We start from the raw sequence: 20,714 nt of genomic DNA on the forward strand, positions 1-20,714 counted from the left end.
TTACCTAAAGAGGTATTATGCTTAAATGGTGGGTATGGAGAATTTTTAGTTAGGTTAGGTTTCTTTTCTAGCTAGTATGTTTGTTAGTTAGTCAGTATGCTTAGCTTAGAGAGTGTGTTTTTCGTCGTTATTCTGACTTATCTTGGTTTTACTCTTGATATTGCAGATGTCGACGCCTCTCCAAACATACATTGGATTTGCTGATGGTGCTTGTCGTAGTACACGGAATATCTCTTCCGCAGCTTGGGTTATCTATTCACCCTCTGACGAGTTAGTTTCTATGCATGGGGTAAGCCTCGGTCAAACAACGAACAACATTGCAGAATACAGTGCAGTGGTTGAATTATTATCCGAATCTATTTCATTTGGAATTCGACGTTTGATAGTGAGGTTAGATTCTGAACTTGTTGTATTACAGCTTAATAGAGTTTATGCCATTAGAAATCCTGTGTTATTAAGGTTGTTTTGAGAGTGCGTCTCTTGGAACGTGAATTTGATTACATTGAATATCAGCATATTCCAAGGTCTTTAAATACATTAGCAAATGCAATTGCTTCTCGAATGTTGGACAGACATTTACGATAATCATGCAAGTAAATTTAAAAACATTTCATCACATATGTTAAACAAGATAAGCCGGTAATAGTGATATATATATAGATAGGAGTGTGTCAAAAAATATACATCGTCTTCGATCATAGGTTGAAAAACACCTTATGATCGGCAAAAATGATAAAGTACAAAAAGTCAAAAATGTCACATGTGTCTACAAAGTGACTAGCCAATCACTGGTGGTGCTCCCTATACGACACCACTACACGGGCTACCTTACACAAAAATCTCCTAAACGGTTCAGGGACTACGACTACATAGCGCTGAAGTCTGATAGGAATATCATCTATGGTAGTCTCAGGCATGTCCGCTGTCAGACGCTCTAGATCCTGCTCCAACTTAGCTAGTGACTCTGCAGCCGCGTCCTGTGGGGTCGGTACCGGTGCAACTGGATGTCTCCTCTCAAAAGGCCGGAGGTTGGCTGGGCGCTGTGGTCCAACAATCGCCGCGCCCTCGTCAGGATGCCAGGCCATCACCGTAACCCATCGTATCAGCTTTGGCTCCCGAGGACCCAAGATATCAACAGTGAGTTGCTGAGGGATCAACATCGGAACTCTCTCTAAGGCAAAGCTCACAACTAGAGGCCCATATCCAAAGGTCTTCAGTCGTCCGTTCTTTGCCCTAGTCAGTTGGCTCTTCATATTAGCCGACACAGCATCACACCAGTTGAAAATGGTGCCTTGGTAACAGTCAATCGCCATCCGCATTTGGGACCCGGAGGCAATATGTAAAGCGGCTGCGCCGCAAATTCTGGTAACCGTGAAAGCTATAACTTTGAGTTCACGCAGAGAGATGTGTTTGATTTCCACGCCTTTCGCATGGTGTGCATTGGGTGTGCACCAATCCGCCCGGAGACTAGCAATGGATTGGCCACCCGGCCTAGTCCCGGCTAGATTGAGTTGCTCGCCTCTATTTGGCAAGCCAGTGAGAAAGTATATGTCAGAGGGCTCTATCTCAAGCTGGTGCCCTCCAATGTAAAAGCATTGCTCTTGAACGTTCCATCTCTCAACCAGCCATTCTAAGAACCTCACCTGAGCCCTCATGCCAGGTATGGCCCAGTATTTATATAGCCCGCATGCTTTTAGGGCATCAATGGAAGGTTGATGTTCAATTGCGGCTAAATCAACGTCCTCGTGCTCTCTTTCTCTCCAATCCAACATGGTGAGTGCCCTACACACCAAGAAACAATGATTAGAATTGATTTGGGGAAATTTAAATGGTTGATGGTGGAGTTTGGGGTTTCAAATTCCGCCTTTCGCGGGGGACGCACCCCGCGTTTAGAACATAGGGCGTCGGGACGCAGCTGGCCTGAAGGTGGGCTGCGTCCCCCGACCTTTTTCCTGTACAGGAAAAAGTCGGGGGACGCAGGTCACCTGAAGGGCACCTGCGTCCACCGCAGAGCGCACTTTGAAACCCAAAACCCCCCAAAAAATCAAAACTAAAACCTAAAACACAATTTTAATCGGATGAAATTGAAGAGTAGGATGTTGTAAAATACCTGGAAGAGACGGCGTTCGATTCTGACGGTCGGATTTTCCGCAGCGACCACGGGAAGTTTCTTGCCAAAAGCCCTTTTTTCAACCTCAACAGTAAAATGGTAAAAATGACATGGTAAAAAGTCTTTTTATAGGTTTTTTGGATGAATTTGTTCATTTTTCACCATGGAAGGATGTTTTCCGATGTATTTTTTCCTATCTTAAACAGGTATGAGTAATGTGTCTTTTTTGTGCAGGACAAAGGGATTTAGAGGGAAAATTGTCATTTTTCACGAACCAAAATATCAGAGTCATCTTTTAAGCCCTTTTCTGACTCCTAAAAAATGAAAAGATTGCCGAGCGTTTCTTTTACACTAGTTAAAACGGAATTAAAAGACGGTCCCCTTATAGCTCTTTTCTGACCGTAAAATCAGGAAAAGATTGCTGGGTTTTTGTCGTTTCAAACTCGATACGGAAATAAAATGACGTGTCCTTGATCGCTTTTTACTTTTCAGGTCAGTGGCACTAATTATGAAAGTACTCCTTGGTCGCAAGATCAAGCGGTTCCCCCAGGTATTATTTTATACTTTTTCGGGCTTGAGGGACACAAATTTACGAAAAAGTTCAACTTGGAGTCTTCTTAAGTTTTTCAGACTCTCTAAAATTGAAAAACGCCGAGTTTCTCCTATACTGGGCTCGTTAAACATTTCACAGTAAAGGACCTGTTCAATTACAAATAGGAACGAACCGCTCCTTCCTAGGGTTCGAATCAAAACTAGGTTGGACTCATCCGAAGGATGAGCTTATAATCAAGCATATGTTATCCTCCTCAAGCTTGTTAAAAATAAAGAGGTACTTGCTAGAAATGGTGGGGGAAAAGAGAGAAGAATGAGCCTATTTGTTACCTTTTGTCTCAGAAGAAACTTTATTACCACTCTTGAAAACGACACTTTTCATTCACCTGGGTTGGGAAATATTTTACCTCACAGTTGATCAAACCACTTTGAAAGTCTTCAGCCGGGTTCCGGGGATTAACTTTGAGTTATTCATCACCAAGCCATCTGTCGTGTCGCTATGTGTTCAAGAGGTCTGCAAGCAAAAATTTCATCTGCAAAATACTTGTCATCCATTTGGCCATCCCTGAGTCAGTCCTTACAGCAACATTTCTTCAACTTGAACAATGATTTCGTGTTGTGGGCTTGCCTACAATGGGTTGCTTTCTATCGACATCAACACATTATCTAGAGAGATGGCTTAGAAATCGTCAGTACTTTGAAGTCTGCATTCATCAATGGTAGGTTTCTCGCCTTTGACGTCAGTTTACATCATTGACTTTCGATCGAAGGATTCCGTGAAATGTTCGACATCAACTCATTCATTCATATCTCATGGATTGTACTGGGTACTTTGAGAACCATTGACATTACTGGTGGTCTCTCTCACGCTTGTTAATAGTTTACATCATCGACTGGTAATCAAGTGGTTTCTACCATGTTCGACATCAACTCATTTATTCGCATGGCTAGAATCGTACCAATTCGGGAAGTAGAAATGAAGACCCTGGATCTAGTTTCCACCATCCAGGCTGCGAGGAGTTTTGTATTCATTATCTAAGTAGACTAATCATAAACAGATGGCTACGTCCATACTGTGTCTACAAAAGTCTATGATTATGATGTACTGCAAGATCATTCCTGTATCAGAGTAGTTAGTCTGTTAGTTAAAGTTTTAATCCGAGTATGGGAATGCCTACCTCAGTGATGATATAATCTTATACATGTATTTTGTGTTGAAAATTGCAGGTTCTGACCAGGCTCTCCACGAGATAATCCTTGAAATGATAATGCGCTTCACCCTTCCTAGATAATACAAAACCCTAATCTATTACAGGCTTCGCACTTTAGGGGGCAATCTGTTACACTAAAAAATGTCGCCATGACTATTTACAGTTAGTATGGCTCTATCAACAGTCATGCTACCCTCTTAGGCAAGTCTTATGCCTCTGCTCTCCATGTCAAACTCCAAAAAAGAGAGAAAGTCTTTCTAAATGTATTTATCTCTGGGGACGCAGGTTCTCTCAACTTTACCTGCGGGGACGCACCCAATGTTCACAAGAGCTGCGTCTTTGGATGCTCTGTATGTAAAGGGGCAGGTGCGTCCCCCTGTAAAGGTTAAAGTGCGCAAGTTTCATCTTTAAAAACTTACTTATGGTCATTTCTAGAGCATTCTAGAAGGTTGTTCGACGTGTATTGAGCGCCTCCAGATGGTTCATGCACTCCTACCAAAGAGGAACTTATCCCATCAATAAGGGAGCTATCCCATCCAAAGAGGGGATTATCCCATTGATGGTGGACCTGATTAACTTCCTCTTGAGCACTATAAATATAGGCATTGGGCCAGAAGGAGGAGAGGTTGGAAGCTATACATTTCTAAGGGTAAATGCTGTAGGAATTAGGACTCCCATTTAGAAGCTTGTGAGGAGAGGTTGCCATCTTTGCTTGTTCTATTTGGAAGTGGGTGAGCTTTGTCAAAGTAAAGGAGAACTCTTGATGGACCCTGGGAGGGACTTGCACAACACCAAGGCTCAGGTTGTATTTGTTCCTTTTGTTACCTATTAATGCAAATGAGTCCATTCTTCTCAATAACTTGTTATTTATGAGTTGTTTCATGTACTCCTTGGTCTATGTGTTAAATATGTTTTATTCTATGAGATTATCAAGTGCTATTTAATCGTTTGATTGTTAGTGGATGTAGGTTTCAAAGTGAAGGAGGAGCTCATCCGGATCAGCGGAGCTGGACTGCTACAACAGCGTTGGATTACAGGTAGGATCTAAAAACTTGATTTCCCATATAGTAAATGCATGTTTAGAGAAGGATTGCTCTTGTTTGTCTTGTTTGTCACTAGAGAGTCTTAGGCTCCTAGGGAGGTTGGTTGTGTCCGCACAATCGACTCTTTCCGCCTGACAGATAGGCCATATTATATGGATTTTTCCCAGTTTTGAAGAAGAAACATGCCAAGGGGGTTGGAATGTAATGTACCTAGGGAGGATAATATGGAGTATCGAGGGAGGTACACAAGGGAATAATGAATGTAATGTGGCCACAATAATGGAATAGGCCCACTTTGTAATTAAAATGAAATATTATAATAGTAATGGGAATTTGGCATAAGAAAATTAGGAATAATCATGAGAATTTGTAAATACAAATGAATATCATTGTATTGGAGGCGTGTTAAGTTGTATTAACAAGATGGCTTATGAAGTGACTCCTTCCATAATGAATATTTGATGGTGTTACCCTAACTTAAGGGACCTTCTCTCTATATGCTTAGTGTATTTCATGGTAAATGTCTTTGGGATCTTTGGTGTTTTGGGATTATAATGGAAATTTTCATTGTGGATCATCTCCTATACCTTTGGAGTTTTACTACATTATCTATTTTGCAATTTATATGCGGGAAAATAGGTATTAAAAAAATGGTTTTGTATTTGTAATCTTAAGGATAAAAATTATGAAAATAATTTGAATATGTTCCAATGTTGGCAAGGTTTCTTAAGGGGATAACTTTAAATACTATGACTAAAAATCATTCAACTTGAAAGTAAATTTCACACTCTGACTGAAAATAAACCTCACATTTTGTTGAAATGGTAAATTTCTTAGATTAAACATAAATCACAGTTGTTGGAACTAAAATCACTGTAAGAGGAATTGAAAATAACTCACACGTGAATTGAAATCACTTGTGTTAGAATTGGATTCACACTTGCATAAATGAAATTCAAACTTGTAGAAAAGAAAATTATACTATCCTACCAAATTGTTAATATGACACTCAATTCATGATTGTGTAAAATCTCACAAGTTGTAGAAATCAATATATATATATATATATATGAAAAAAATTACTTAGGAAATCATAGATAAAGTACTTAGGCAAAAAAAGTAATAATTGTGATTGTGTAACCTACAACAAAAATTTGTTAATCACATATTTGTAAAGAAAACTAAGACATATAATATTAAATCTACTAAAGTATAAAAGTACCTATCTTGGGAGGGGGGCATGCCTCCTAAGACAATGTACTTAAAGCGAAAAATGAGTAACTATCCAATTAAATCATCACACACCTTGACAAGGAATTGAAAAACAAATATACACAAGTTATGTTCTGTTGATGGGACAAAGTGTACCGCCAACGACTAAGGGGTATCCTTGGTGTGAAGTCCCAATTAGTTCTCACACTGTTTGGGATAGGAGCCCCATCTGGTATGTGGGCCCTGCTACCACCATAAATGTTTTTTGCTCTTGGTTATCAAATGAGAAGGTGCCAGAGTGGGGTGAGAATGAAGTGCTCGGGCAGCGAAACAAAATCAGCCCAAGATTGACAAATTGCAGAAAGAGGTTTAAACAAGTCACAACAATGATAAGAAGAGATAAACGATGAGAGTGATTAGTGAGATAAAACCCCATCGGACATAATAAAAAGGAACATGCGAGAGGTCAATTGTTCAGTTGTTCACAATAAGTCATCGACATGGTAAGGGACAAGTAAACACAGATTCAAAAGCGAAACATACATGAAACCACTATGTATTAGAACATAACATCTTGCGTATATGAAAGCACACATACAAATATGGTGAGGTACCAGACAGCTAATACAACCACCATGAGTGAGCATGGTAATCAATGCCAAAGATAAAAGTAAATATCTTATTAATATGCTGCAACTTAAAATACATATCATGCAATTGGTCAATACCAAATTGTTAGAAAATTATATATTACGGAGAAAAGGAACACATAAAATATTGCAGAAATATAAACACAGAAAACACACAAAACAATAGAGACACAGATATACGTGGTTCACCCAGTTTGGGCTACGTCCACCCCGAACAGCCAGTCCTTCCTTTCTATTATCCAGTAAAATTGTTAAACACACATGGACAGCAAGAGAGATATGAAAGATAAAACATGCAATACATTTTTTATTAACATGAGATATACATTTATAGTACAATATGTGACTCTTGGGTTTCAGATCCCAAGGTCTCTTGGACTGCTTTGGTCTATTCGGCTTCCACACTAACCCATTTAGGATTAGGTGTCCAACATTCCCCCCCTTAATCTGAAGGGTTATGTATGAGTCCAAGAAGAGAGCTGTAATACAAAATGTGCAAAAAATACATGGCAGCACTAGGCTGAATGTGCTCTATGAAATGTTGGTATAAAGGGCAGTGGTTTAAGGATGACCACCAACACTGGAACGCTTAGTGCAGTTCCCGGAACTCTTCCAAAACTGGCAAGAAACTGAAGTTTTCTGCTAGAGGAAGTGATCCTATTGTTTTAAAGAGGGAAACCTTCAACCATAAAAGGGAGGTCTCACCCCGCATAAAAGGTAAAACTTCAACCTGAAAGGGGAAGTCTCAACCTGTGATGGTTTAAGGATGACCAACAACTCTGGAATGCTTAATGCAATTCCTGGAACTCTTCCAAAACTGGCAAGAAGCTGGAGTCTTCTGCTAGAGGAAGTGTCCCACATTGCCAACTGAAGGCATGTTCAGGCATCTTTGTCTCTGGCTACAACTCTGAAACTGGTGTGGCAGGTTGTGGCTCAGGCTCGCTTGATGTGACTTTGAAGCTTGTAGATGACCATCATTTCCCCCCCTGTCAGATACAAGGTGAGATGATGGAGAAAACTCAGCTGCAAGACTGTTCAATACTCTGGAACAAGTTCTAACATGTGTTTGGAATATCTTCTTGGTTGTTGATGCCCATTGCCAAGAAGCGATCCATCCAAGATGAATCTTTGTTCTTGCAGGACGTTTGTTTTTGAAGCATCTATGTGAAGAATGGCTGGTTTTATGACAGTGCTTACATGGATGAAGATCAAAACAGTGATCTTTCAGATGGCCAACTCGATCACAGTGTTGGCATTTCTCAATCTGTTGTTGTTGTTGTTGCTGTTGAGGTGAACTGTCATGAGGAACAGGTGAACTGTCATGAGGAACAAGTGAACTGTCATGAATAAATCCAGCACTTTGAAACTAAATGGGCTTTGAGTAGTCTGGAATATGAAAGGACAAGTCCTTGTCATATCCAAGACCAGTTCTGTGCTTGTTGTGGACAAGCTGTTCCCAAGGTCTGATGATGGGCTTGGGAAGTGCAAACTGAGTTTCTACATCTGCATTTACAATTGCTTCTTTATTTGAATGAACAGTAACATTATTTTCTTGTTGCTGATGGGTGGTTGTATCAATGTTCTGAACAGGTTCAGAATGATGTCTATTTTGATGTAGCTTTTCTTGCTGTAGCTGTGATTCAAGCTGCAAAAAATCAATCTTTTCCTGTGCATTTTGTAGACATGTCTGAATTTCTGAGAGAAAATCCTTACTAATTTTGACTGTCCCATCAAGAGTGGAATGAATTAGGATATTCAGTAACTTTAATGCATCTTCAAGTCTGGTTATTTCCTTCATCATCTTATATATTAAAGAAACTGATCACGACTATCAACCAGAAACAATCACTCACAATTCAATGTCATTGCAATATCCTTTATAAATGTGAGCAAATGAGGAGCATGCAACATAAAAAATTACAATCAGCTCACCAAACTCTTTATACAGCAGTGGAATCAAGGAATGTCAAGCTCTATAACACTTAGCCCGTCAATTCAACATCATCATCAGAGTCTATCCATCAGCGTATTCAGTCAATAATACTTGGTAATGCAAGACTTATTTCTGAAACCCTAGAATGTGAAATCATACTCCACTTCATCAATACATGTCTATAGATCAACAATGTCAGCAGTACCAACTCAATAGATGCTTTATCATAGGCATTTACAAAGAATAATGTGTCAATACTGTCATATCAAATCTCTAAATCTAATCTCTGTTTAATGCAAACAGTCAACAACACTCCTTGCATCAAACAATACAATCGGCATACTCCTCCAAGGATATTATAGATCCACGCATCCAAAAAACTCTGTGGGTCCTCGAAAAACTGCCTGTGTGCCGCACTGCATATTATTCATTTCAAACGCCATTTATAAGTAAAGTGGTCTCTCCAGAATCCTTGTGGAAGGCATGGGTAGATATCGCTTTTCCTCCTCTACTAACGCTGACAATGATATGTGTATACACACCCAAGTGCTTGGCAAATGTGCAAAAGTCGAGAAGAAAAACTACTAATGGCAGGATCATATGATAGTTTCAAATACCACTGGACAACGCGCATTCAATATTTAAAACACCGCACATTCAATATTAAAACAGTGCATTCAATATATATCACTGTATATAACCATGCTACCAATATATATCACCGTATATATATCACTTTAAAACATCGCAAATGCAGTTTGATACCACGAACGCAAATCCAAAAAACAGATGTTTAAGAGCAGCGTTTTAAAAAGGAGTGTATCATTTTAAGAACTTCGTGTAGCCCTACAACAACAATGTACACGAAGATGCAGGGTCTTTATGCCGCGAAGAAACAAGTACGCTGCATTTGGACTTAATACACCTCCCAAGACATTGTGCAAAGCACGTACTGTGCCAATAACCTTGTTTGAACCACTCAAACTGCCTGCAAGAACATCATTATGACCTGCAATATATTTAGTGACCGAATGGAATACAACATCTGCGCAGAGTACTAACGCTTTCTGGTTAACAGACATTGCAAAAGTACAATCTATACAAACCAATACACCATTTTTATGACAAATCTTGGAAACCGGCTCAATATCAATACATCGAAGATAAGGGTTTGTATATCAAATGAATTAAGCCATCATTCTTCGAACAGCACTGGGAGCCAAAGGTTCAATGCGTTATGGATGCTACGTATTCATGCTCAGAGAGAATAGAGAATTTGAATCCAAGATAACAAATTCTGAGAAAAACTATGCCTGCATGTCCACCAATATTTCTCCAACCAACGCTTATGCCAAACTAACATACATACTCAACGACCAGTGCACATAGATTAAAAGAGCAGGTTTGATCACTCAATGCAGGTATTCACACCAGCATATTGCGTTCAACTATTCAATTTTGCATTCAACATACCATGTTCACCCCTAAAAAGGACTTCGCCAGTTGCATACAGCACATCTCTTTTGGGTCAAGCCATTATTGTTGGGAACCAAAATAACTCGAACAATGACAGACGTAATAAAGTAACCATCGATATGCTAGCACACAAGCATTCCAATTGATTCTGCATGTGCTTCAGAGCTTGGATTAACTACTACTGATGACCCTAAAGTACAGTAATAATCTACTCGGTAGACGATGGATCAATGGAAAGCTTCATGGTAGGTGGAACATGCACGTTTAAAACACATTCAAAGTTCAAAATGATAATATCACTGTGCATTCAACATTCAAGTGTTAATACGACTACGCATTCAAACTTTGTGACCTTGCCATCAGCCCGGAGCGCCCAGATATGGATCTTTGATGTAACACACAGCCCCAAGAAAGCAAACTCGGTGACACCCGTCCAGCTACTTGGAAAGGTAATTCTTCAGAGAAACAGTGCTTACTCCGCCCTTTGCACACGGACCTCTCCAGGCTACATATTAGCAAAGTCGCTTGCAAATATAGCTATGTAGGAGTATTCACACAGGGCTTTGCACCCAGTGTTCCATCTTTGAAGCTTGTAAATCTAGCTCTGTTGTGAATCAACACAGTGGTTAATTTCACAGACAAACTACAAACATTCAATCATCACACAATACACCCAAACATGCGAGAACATAAACATAAGGAACGCTCCACACATTCAATAATCACACAATACACCAGTCTACCACCGCCTAGTGCTGCAGATCCAACGAATAAGCTCCGTAAGTCTCTCAATATTGATTCTCTGCAAGAAAGAGGCGAGGAGGACGAAAGAAAGTTGCAGGAAAATGGAATGAAAAGTAACGCCAAAGAAAGTCTGCAGTCGCTCAAGAGGTTTTTAAATATTAGAGAAATTCGCTCGGATAAAAGTGGAGCAACGGATCCTGAATTTCCAGATGGAGCAGTTGCCAGGACGTGCGCGGAATGTAGAACAGACAGAACGCCGCTCTGGAGAAATGGCCCCGACGGACCAAAGTCTCTGTGTAATGCCTGCGGTATATACAACGTTTAGAAAAACGCAAAGAACGCTGCTACCAGGTCAGGGAGGTGTCAGTGCTGCAATATGGGCAGAAAATAGGAGTTACAAGAGAATCTAAAATGTCTATGAGACCAGCAGTGTGAAGAGGGAAGCGTATGGAGGCCAGTGGCATATATGGAAGCCCAATAGTTTAAATTCACAGTTTTGTCAGGAAATAATGGTAAATCGCAGCACTATTATACCAATGCGTAGACTCTGATAGGCCGCAGGTAGGAATATAATGCCTAGTTGCAGATCTGATGCGCTCAGCTAAAATAAATGGTCAGGTAATGAAGACTAGGCCAGCATTATTCGAGGCAGCTCAGACTAGTTGCTAAACCGTGAGAAAACTACACAGGCCACACATCATGGCTCTGATACCATGTTAAACACACATGGACAGCAAGAGAGATATGAAAGATAAAACATGCAATACATTTTTTATTAACATGAGATATACATTTATACTACAATATGTGACTCTTGGGTTTCAGATCCCAAGGTCTCTTGGACTGCTTTGGTATATTCGGCTTCCACACTAACCCATTTAGGATTAGGTTTCCAACAAAAATGAAGAGACACAACCTACAAAAAATCCGCTGTAATATCCTCTGTTTTCTCTCACAGTCTCACCTCTCTATTTCTCGCCCACAGAATACACATCTATCACACAGCCTCAAATACAATGCCCTCATACAAAGAGAGGGGTTGCCTTCTAGGGAAAAAACCCTAAACTAAACATAAGTTCTACCATCAGATCATCTGCCTAATGAACAACCCATATTGACTAGAAATTACTATACTTTTACAAGGCAATTTTACATTTATTTTTGGCTTCGGGGGCACTGCCCCCGAGGCCCCGCTGAGGGACCGCTGGCCCCCAGACCCCCCAGCCGGGGGGGATGGGCCCCCCCGCACCCGCACGAGGGGGACAAGTCCCCCCCGCACCCCCCCGTGTGGAGGGGTGTACAAAACTTCCTAGGGTATACATCCGGCTGAAACAAAGACCTCTGAACAATCATGCTCCACACACAACAATCTCCCACTTGGAGAATGATTGTAGCAACTCCACCGCTGCTCCATTTGTTGGACAATGACTCCTCTTTGGACCTGGCTGTTTCTCATATTCATTGTCATCCTTGAAGAGCAATTGAAACTGAGCATGTTCTCAGTTTCTCCCTGGTTACAACTTTTGTTAGCATATCTGCAGGATTCTGGCTAGTGTGTATCTTTTCCAGCTTCAACTCTCCATCCTCCAACACTGATCGTATGAAATGATACTTGAGTTGTATGTGTTTAGTCCTGGAATGAAATGCTGAGTTCTTTGCAAGATGAATGGCACTTTGACTATCACTATATAACGTGCCCATATCATGCTTCTTACCCAACTCACCCATAAACCTTTGTAACCAAATCATTTTTTTACTAGCCTCTGTAGCAGCAACATACTGTGCTTCTGTTGTTGAAAGTGCAACAACACTTTGGATTTTTGAAACCCAACTGACATCTGTTCCTCCAACAGTAAATACATATCCTGTAGTGCTCCTCCTATTATCTCTGTCACTTGCCATATCTGCATCAACATATCCTTGTAGGGAGATGTTTGAACCACCAAAGCATAATGCTTGATTTTTGGTACCTTTCAAATATCTGAGAATCCATTTCACTGCCATCCAATGTTCCTTTCCTGGATTGTTCATGTACCTGCTTACAAATCCCACTGCATGTGCAATATCGGGCCTTGTGCAGACCATTTCATACATTAAGCTTCCAACTGCTGATGCATATGGAACTTTAGACATATAATCCATGTCTTCTTGGGTCTTTGGGCACATTTCCTTGCTAAGTTTGAAATGGCTAGCAAAAGGTGTACTAACTGGTTTTGCATTGTGCATGTTAAATCTTTTCAACACCTTTTGTATGTACTCATTCTGAGACAATATTAATTTAAGATTTTTCCTGTCTCTAGTTATTCTCATACCAAGGATTTGTTTTGCAGCTCCCAAATCCTTCATTGCAAATGAATTTGCCAATTTTCTTTTGAGGACATTTATTTCCTGCATGTTAGATCCTGCAACAAGCATGTCATATACATACAATAACAATATAATATAGCTACCATCATATTGCTTTTTCAAATAAACACAATGATCATAGTGATATCTAGTATAACCTTGTTCAGACATAAACTTGTCAAATTTTAGATACCACTGCCTTGGAGCCTGTTTTAAGCCATACAAGCTCTTCTTCAACCTGCACACTAGTTTCTCCTTCCCTTTCACCTCATATCCTTGTGGCTGCTACATATATATCTCTTCCTCCAAATCCCCATGGAGAAAGGCTGTCTTTACATCTAACTGCTCAAGATGCAAATCTTCAGCTGCTACAAGACTTAAAATAGTTCTGATTGAAGTCATTTTAACAACAGGAGAAAATATTTCATCAAAATCAATACCTTTCTTCTGTGCAAACTCCTTCACCACAAGTCTAGATTTATACCTCTATTTTCCTCCATCTTCTTCCTTCAGCCTGTAAACCCATTTATTCTGCAATGTTGTTTTACCTGCAGGCAACCTGACTAAGTCCCAAGTCTGGTTATGTGCTAAGGAGTCCATCTCTTCTTTCATGGCTTGCTCCCACTTCTTCCTGGTTTCTACCTGCACTGCTTCTTCATAACATTCGGGTTCACCAGAATCAGTCAACAATAAATAATATAATGAAGGAGAGTAACGTTCAGGGGGTCTACTTATCCTGGTAGATCTTCTAACACCGCTTTCGGGTGTTTGGGGTGCCTATTGCTGTTGTGGTGGTTGTTGTTGTTGTTGTTGTTGTTGATTATTATTATTTTCAGGCACCTTTACTTTTTCAGTGATTTCGTCAAGAACTGCGTATTCCTTGTTTTCTTTTTCTTGCTTATTTTCCTGCAACTGATTCTTATACAAGACCTTTTCATTGAATATTACATCTCTGCTCCTAATGATTTTGTGATTTTCATAATCATATAAGCGATAACCAAAATCATTAACACCATATCCAATAAAGGTACATTTCTTTGACTTTGCCTCAAGCTTTGTTCTATTTTATTTATCAATATGGACAAAGGCCTCACAACCAAAAGGCTTTAAAAAGGAGTACTTTACCTTTTTACTTGTCCATGCTTCCTCCGGAACACCACCATCCAAGGAACTTGAAGGCCCTCTATTTATTAGATAAACAACAGTATCAACAACATCTGCCCAAAACTGTAAAGGCAATCCTGCATGCAATCTCATGCACCTTGCACGCTCCATGATTGTTCTGTTCATCCTTTCTAACACACCATTTTCTTGTGGTGTTCTTGGAACTGTCTTCTCTCTACGAATTCCATGCTCTAAACAGTACCTATCAAACTCTTTGCTGCAATATTCACCTCCATTGTCTGATCTAAGACACTTCAATTTCTTTCCTGTCTCAATCTCAACCAAATCTTTCCATTTCTTGAAAGTATCAAATACATCAGATTTATTCTTAATACAATAAATCCAAGTTTTTCTAGTTGCATCATCAATAAAAGTAACATAATAACGAGAGCCACCGAGAGATGATACCTGAGCAGGTCCCCATACATCTGTATGCACAAGCTCTAATTTTTCATTCTTCTTTTCTTTCCCAACTCTGAGAAATCTGACTCTCTTCTATTTTCCATAAATGCAATTCTCACAGAAATCCAAATCAACATTCTTCAAACCCGGCAACAAATTCCTTGAGTGAAGAATCTTCATCCCCTTTTCACTCATGTGTCCGAGCCTATGATGCCATAATGCTGCATCTTCTCCTTTGGAAGTTAAAGCATTAACAAAGTTAGAAATACCATTGCATAAATACAATGTACCAACCTTTTAGCCTTTTGCTATTACCAGGGCTCCTTTGGTGACCTTCCAAGCTTTATATGTGAAAGTTGTCACACAACCTTCACCGCCTAACTACCCTGTTGAAATCAGATTTTTCTTTAGATCTGGAACATGCCTTACCTCATTTAATAGCCATTGGTTTCCATTCTGCTGTTTTACAAGAACCTTACCCATTCCAACGATTTTACAGGGTTTATCATCACCCAGACGAACTTGTATAAAATCTCCTTGAACATAGTCATGAAAGTATTTCTTATCAGGTGTGGCATGGAATGAAGCCCCTGAATCTACCACCCAGGAATCAGTAATATTTTCGAAAGAAAGAATCAAAGCATCTTGTAACACCTCACCTGTCACATTTGCTTCATGATTGTTTTCTTGCTGTGCATCTCCTTCTTTTCCCTTCCGAGATCTACAGTCTTTCTTTAGGTGTCCTTTCTTTCCACATTTCCAGCACACTATCCCCGATCTGGACTTGGATCTGCCTTTCCTTGATTTACTGCGATATCCTGAGCTCTTTCCTCTTTCCATTTTTCTTCCTCTAGACTCTGCACTCAAAGCATTTCCCGATGTCTCACCGGAGCTTTTCCGTCGCATTTCCTCGCTAAGGATAGCACTGACAACATCATCAAACTTTAAAGTACTAGATCCAGAAACGGAGTTACTAATGGCCATTACCAAACCATTCCAACTTTCTAGTAATGAGCACAAGAATAACAGAGCTCTAACTTCATCATCAAAGTTTACCCCTATAGAACTTAACTGACTTGTAACTGTATTAAAATCATTTAAATGGTTTGCAACAGATCCACCTTCCGATATATTCATATTAAATAACCATTTCATAAGAAATACCTTGTTTGAGGCCGAGGGTTTTTCATATAGTTTCGACAACGTCTTCATCAAACCCTCTGTCGTGGTTTCCTTCGAAATGTTGAAGGCGACTGACGCAGCAAGGCACAACCGTATTGTTCCGAGTGCCTTTCTATCGAGAAGGTTCCATTCTTCGTCTTTCATACCCGTCGGCATCTTTGTTTTTCCGCCCAATGGTAGGTATAGATCTTTCTGATACAGATAATCTTCCATCTGCATCTTCCACAGTGAGAAGTTTTGGCTGTTAAATTTCTCGACCCTAAACTTACCATCTTCCGCCATTGCTCCCACTCGAACCAGGAACCCTTCTTTCCTGCGAGTTTATCAGCCAAATAGACCTTCGGCTTTGATACCAGTTGTTAGAAAATTATATATTACGGAGCAATGGAACACATAAAATATTGCAGAAATATAAACACAGAAAACGTACAAAACAAGAGAGACACAGATATACGTGGTTCACCCAGTTTGGGCTACGTCCACCCTGAACAGCCAGTCCTTCCTTTCTATTATCCAGTAAAATGAAGAGACACAACCTACAGCAAATCCGCTGTAATATCCTCTGTTTTCTCTCACAGTCTCACCTCTCTATTTCTCACTCACAGAATACACATCTATCACACAGCCTCAAATACAATGCCCTCATACAAAGAGAGGGGTTTCCTTCTAGGGCAAAAAACCCTAAACTAAACATAAGTTCTACCGTCAGATCATCTGCCTAATGAACGACCCATATTGACTAGAAATTACTATACTTTTACAAGGCAATTTTGCATTTATTTTTGGCTTCGGGGGCGCTGCCCCCGAGGCCCCGTCGGGGGACCGCTAGCCCCCGGACCCCCCAGCCGGGGGGGATGGCCCCCCCCGGACCCCGACGGGGGGGACAAGTCCCCCAGCACCCCCCCGCGTGGAGGGGTGTACAAAACTTCCTGGGGTATACATCCGGCTGAAACAAAGACCTCTGAACAATCATGCTCCACACACAAAATTAATAGTGGAACATGGGTTGTTCATACCATTTCCCGATGCCAAACACTAGCCCTACTACAAACCAACTCTCCTAGCTACCAAGAGCTGAGTGGCCTTAGCTCTCAAGCATAAATCAACTATCTATATTGGCCTCAACTCAAGTGCTAAAGTCCTTGGCGAATGAGGCCTAAGGGATCATTTATAGAGGTGAGGTGACTGTTCACCTACCGTGACCCTTGGCCTCTGTTATGACCTTTCATCTACCCTCATGACTCTTGAGATTGCCCACTTCTTCTTCAGGCCACAATGATTATTACATGCCCAGATCAGACCTAACATAGTGGCTGATATAATGGTGGGTGATATTTACATCATGATGAAAGAGATAGAGAGAAAGATGTGGAGGGTTATTGGAACCCCTAGAATGCTTGATGCCCAAATCTCACAATGATGCAGATGCTTGGTCCTGAAATCAATTCGTTTTCTTGCCACTATGCCTCACTTGCCTTCATCTATCTTCTGGTGATGTGCCTTTGAGTTTATTGAAAGGTTATTAGAACTTGGAAGGGACCACCTGGCTTACTAAAGGAAAACCTAGTTATGCAAGCTCCATGAGAAACCCTAATCCTTTTGTGTAGACCACTATTTGTTTTGTTCCTTCTATCTACAGGAAAATAACATTACTGAGACATAATTTCAAACAAATAATGATAATGGAATTACAACCAACTAATTTTAAATAATGGCATTAATAAATAATTAATCTAGACTTCTGTGCGGTTAGTTGTTGTGCCACAGTATTATAAATGCATGTGGCCTTGGGGGGTCTTCTTGGACTTCCTCAGATGTATTCTCATTTAATCTCATTAGATTGCTGGGGTTTGATGTTATTGAAAACTCATCAATTGAAACAAAGAAGAGCCATTTGAATCTGTTCCTCCAATATTGCATCAAAACTCAACACCGCAATATGCAACAGATGAGTTTCCTTAGTTACTAATGGCTAGGCATCAAGATCTGCTTCAGCTTAGAGAACAAAACACTTCATTTTTTCAACATGTCTTCAAATTTTCAACCTATGAATTGTTTCATGGTTGAGTCCAAGGAAGTTCCAAGAGTTTGCTAATGACAATAGGCCACTATTTTCCTAAAACGTCTTCCTCCACTACAAAACAGTCGTTATCTTTAATTAATTATCTAGATTCTAATGCAAAATTCTTTGCTGTTGTACATGAGGGCTCTTAGTTGGGTTCTGAACCTGATCAGTGCTCTTGTAGCCCAACACTTTTAATTCTGAAACAGAACTCCAATGCATCGAGCCTTACTTCTGCTACTTCACAACTTAATTTAACAATGTCTTAAGGGAGGCATAGTAACGTCTCAAAATAGATTAATATAGTATCACACTTTCAGAAACCCTGACACAAATGCACTCAAATTTGCCTCACATCATCATGCAAAATTAAGCTCAGAAATAGTCCAAAATCTGTCATAAGAAAACCCTAAGTTCCTTCAAAGTATAGAGAGCTGAAACATGAATATAAGCCAAAAAACTTGGATTGAGGGATCTGGAACAAGTTGAAGGCCGAAATAAGGCCTCAGAACCCGTGAGCATAGGAAAAGAACCTTATGCAATGTGTTTACATGATCTTCTAGAGTTTTATTTTAGATAGCTCCAACGTTTGTCTTAGTCTTTGGTTCAAACTAGCCCTGTTACTGAGGGTCAAAATTCTCAGAAGGTATAGCCTTGGATGAGCCCTAAACAGACCCTCATAAAGCACATACCCCACCTTCAAAACAAGCTCTTCTTGACACCATATTGGTTATGTTTCCTCACATCACAAAGAAGATACCTTTGATGAGTGAATAGCTAAATACATGCTATCCTTAGGTCACAATTATGGTTGAGAAGTCGCATAGTCGCATTTTACTAGAAGTCGCAATTCCAATGGTCTGCCATGCTTGCGATCCTGCGACTTCCTATAGGAGACATTTAAAAATTGATTGCATAGTCACATAATAGGAGGAGTTGCATCAACCTCTATTTTATTCGGGAGAAATTTTATGACCTGGTGACTTGGGAGAGGTCACAGAGTCGCTTTTGAGGGGAGTCACACTATCCTGGAGACAATCTGGCTGCGGCTATGTGACTTAGAAATCTGGCCAGGGGTCGCACTATTGCACCCCTCATGGTAAGATTTTCCATTCACACTCTCTATCGGCTTGTCCGAGGCTTTATAATGTGATTTTTCAACCGTTACATGATAGAGTGATCTAGTCGAAAATCTGGTGAGGAGTGATGATGTGACATCTATCCAAGTCACATTGTGGGAGTGTGATCATTCGAGTCACACATGGAAGATAAGACCTCCATGAAAGTAGAATTTAGAAGGTTCAATCTTGAGTTTTCATTCACAAATGAGAACAGGAATGTGATTTTCCAATAATGAAAGTGAACATCGTGATTCATATTCAAACCTGGAGATGTTCCACTAATACTATTGTACCAAACTTCACTCACTTCCACTGCTGATGCCTGGTTTTCACATGTCGTTGGAGAATCACCGTAATATTGGTCTATAAATATAGGATATGAAATATTTTCCATATGCACATTTTGGTATCTGATCCCTTGACGATAGCCATAGCCACCCTGCCAAGTCTTAATCCAGAGCCCATTTGTGGTGTCATGAAGAAAAACCCCATCTACTAAGCCATTAGCAACATGAGTTTCAGATTTTCCCTTACCCAAGCTTCGAATGTTGATTCCATAGCCTAGTCCATAGTTGACATTTCAAATTACAATGTCAAAGGAATCACTGACTATGGAGATGCAATCATCCCCGGTTCCAATGAGGTTGTTGGTAACCACAACATATGTGGAAGCTGCAATGTGAATTCCATTAGTGTTAGGACTATGTTCAGGTGTTGTCACCTCCAGATTGCTTTCTTCTACCATAACATAGTTCTTGAAAGTAATGTGTACTTGTTGGTTGTTCTTCACAATCAAGTTCCTCACCACCAGGTAGTTGTTTGAATCAAATGTAACTGTCATTGGAGCTGATCGACATGGATTTTTTTTGTTGATCTTGCAGGATTCTGCCCACCATTTCTCCCCGCTTCCATAAATCAACCCTCCGCCCCCAATTATTAGATCATTTATTCCATGGAAGAGTAGTCAGTGATTAGATTTCAAGTCTTCCCAAACGCTTGGATCCTCAGAGGTGATGATTGTTCCAGAAATCTTGACTGTGAGTGGATATTGACAGGGACCAGAGAAGTTGAGGGGCTTGACCAGGTAAGCATTTCCTCTTGGAACTAACAAGATTGAAGGGCCTGATGAACATGATTCATTTCACGCTGTCATGAAAGCCTGGGTATCATCGGTGTATCCATCTCCTACAGCACCAAACTCATCCACATTCACTACTAGATGATTAGCAGTGAATATGTCTGAACCAGTTTCCATCCCTAGCTCCTTGAGTCCAGACCTATAAATGCCACTGTGACTGCTCCTTCTTCATTAAATATGTGCCCAATGCAGCTCTATTTAAATCCCTACAAAGAAAATGGGATAAATTATTCAAACCATGAAAATAATTTCATCTAGAGGTGATAGTAAAATTGCAACTAAATTATACGAGTAAAAAAAGAGCTGCTCAAGTCCAAAAATCAACACAACATTTAGGCACCTTAATGGACTTATGAATTGCAAGCAAA

General features: G+C 40.2%; 1 pseudogene; it reads right to left on the reverse strand.

Annotated features, from left to right (window-relative positions):
- Positions 1-19,314: 19,314 nt before the first annotated feature.
- On the reverse strand, positions 19,315-20,501 carry LOC149171458 (polygalacturonase pseudogene; annotated as a pseudogene).
- Positions 20,502-20,714: the final 213 nt, after the last annotated feature.

The sequence above is a fragment of the Pinus tabuliformis genome, chromosome 4_2 (genome assembly GCF_031772625.1).
Source record: "Pinus tabuliformis cultivar Carrire ecotype Pingquan chromosome 4_2, CPIR1, whole genome shotgun sequence".
NCBI lineage: Eukaryota > Viridiplantae > Streptophyta > Pinopsida > Pinales > Pinaceae > Pinus > Pinus tabuliformis.